The following is a 1,981-nucleotide window of genomic DNA, read 5'->3' as shown; positions in this document are numbered from 1 at the left end:
TACAGGTAGACGGGTGATGAAGGTGACATTGCGTTTGCTTGATTGTTAGATGGCTACATTGTTCTGTGTGGGTTTCATAATGTAGAAGGAAAAGTTTTGCACAAAGTAATGTTGTGCACGGAACTAAAGTGTTTTTTCCAAAGTCTGAAGATTAACCCTGAATATCAGCATTTTAAATAAAGATATGTCTGTGCGCTTCATAGGTATAAGGCATTAAAATATACATGCCATTTACAGTCTTAATTGCTCATGTCAAACCATTTGCAGAGTTTCACTCAAAAACAAAAGTGATTGTATTAGAAGACCTGTGTTCATTTTCTGAACCTTTGCTCTGTGCTCGTGATTGAATGATCCAAGAGGTAAGGACATTTGTCTCCAATTTGGGATTATGCAGAAAGACAAATCAGGAAAACCAAGTTTGAAATCAACGGTGCACAGGTTTATTTTATTTCACCTCTTTTCTCTAAAGTGAGAAGTGGAGCTCACTAAAACAAACAAAATTAATCAGGTATGTGTGCACATCATTTCAAAAACACAAGTTAACAGACAACCACGTTTTTCCAAAAAAAAACAAAGTTCATTCGATGTAATCGTGCTCTCTGGTGTGGTGCCATTTGGACAGGAGCAGAGAGTTGTGCAGCAATCCTGTTCCTTAGGTGGTGTCCAGGACTTTCCTGTCCACATGCTGCGGCAGGGGGAGGACTCTGGTCCCCATCTTCAGGGGGGAAGGCTTCAGCATCCTCAAGGACATCGTTCATGTCTATGCACAGAAATGCACAACATGCAATGATGTCAGGGGCAAAGCTTGGACTGACCTCCAGCGCTTTGAACACACACACACACACACACACACACACACACACACACACACACACACACACACACACACACACACACCAAGTCAAATGAACCTTTCCTTTTTTATTCTATAAACTACTGACAACATTTCTCTGTGTTGGAATTCTACATACACTATACAGATATACACGTATAGCTTATAAGGAAAGAATAAATGAATGTATATCACAATATATCTAAATATCTATTTGTATTACACATACAAAGTTCATAGGCTACTATATAAGAAATAAAGTGAAGATAATTGTTGTATTAGCAATATTGAAATGTTTACCTGCCACTGGCACATCGCTAAAATGCGCCTCAACCTTCTGCGCCTTCTGTTGGATCTTGCCATTGCACCCGCTAACAGGCGACGGATAGCAACGCAGGTCAATGCAGCCGACAGATGGAGATGTGAGTTGGCCACCATGACGTCCGTTTCCGTTTCCTGCGGAGAGAGGGGAGGCCGTCCCAAAGCTTGCCGCTGTATTTTTACCCTTAACCCTTAATGGAGGGAACTTCATTCAGCTGTGAGTGTGCCTACAGACGGAGTTCACTCCGTCACGGAGGGGGAGGGTCGAGGGAGTGGTTTGGGATTGGGCCTTCGTCTCGTTTCGTATCACTCCGGCCCAATCCCAAACCACCCCCTACACCCTACCCCTACACCCTACCCCTCCGTTTGCGCGTTCACGCGGAGGGTCCACCATATTGAGGGCTGTTCCAAAGCAACGAGTGTGGAGGGGGAGTGGGCTATCAAGCCCTCAAACAGCGAGTCTGCAGCGGTGCTGACTTGAGACCGGTCTCTACCTGACCGGAGTCACGCTGTGTGTGTCCGTCAGGAAACACGCTGTTTACAAGTAGTTCCAGCAAACATCCACTGATAAATTGCGATGTTAACAACCTCATGATAACCTCATATGTTTTTAACTTAGGATCATACCTGTGTTTAGTCTAGAAAAAGGTAAATGTGTGCATTTTATTATAAAGTTGTGTATATTTACAGACCGTTGCAAAAACTAAGAAGCTTATAAACATCAGGTTTAAAACTAAAAGAGCTTTGAAACACAATGAAAGATGTTTGGAGTTTTATTTGAGTTATTCATTTAAACTTTTTGTCTAAGAGATGCTGATTTGAAACCGT

The 1,981-nt window shown here is 42.6% G+C and overlaps 1 long non-coding RNA gene across 1 annotated transcript; it reads right to left on the bottom strand.

Moving 5' to 3' along the window:
• Positions 1 to 417: 417 nt before the first annotated feature.
• Positions 418 to 1,410, bottom strand: LOC117560281. The gene is made up of 2 exons (XR_004571141.1): positions 1,133 to 1,410; positions 418 to 760 (listed from the first exon to the last, which is right to left on the bottom strand). It is a non-coding gene; the product is annotated as an uncharacterized LOC117560281 (long non-coding RNA).
• Positions 1,411 to 1,981: the final 571 nt, after the last annotated feature.

The sequence above is a fragment of the Gymnodraco acuticeps genome, unplaced genomic scaffold (assembly GCF_902827175.1).
Source record: "Gymnodraco acuticeps unplaced genomic scaffold, fGymAcu1.1, whole genome shotgun sequence".
Lineage (NCBI taxonomy): Eukaryota > Metazoa > Chordata > Actinopteri > Perciformes > Bathydraconidae > Gymnodraco > Gymnodraco acuticeps.
The sequence above is the reverse complement of the archived record's forward strand: the minus strand, read 5'-3'. Positions and strand labels throughout refer to the sequence as shown.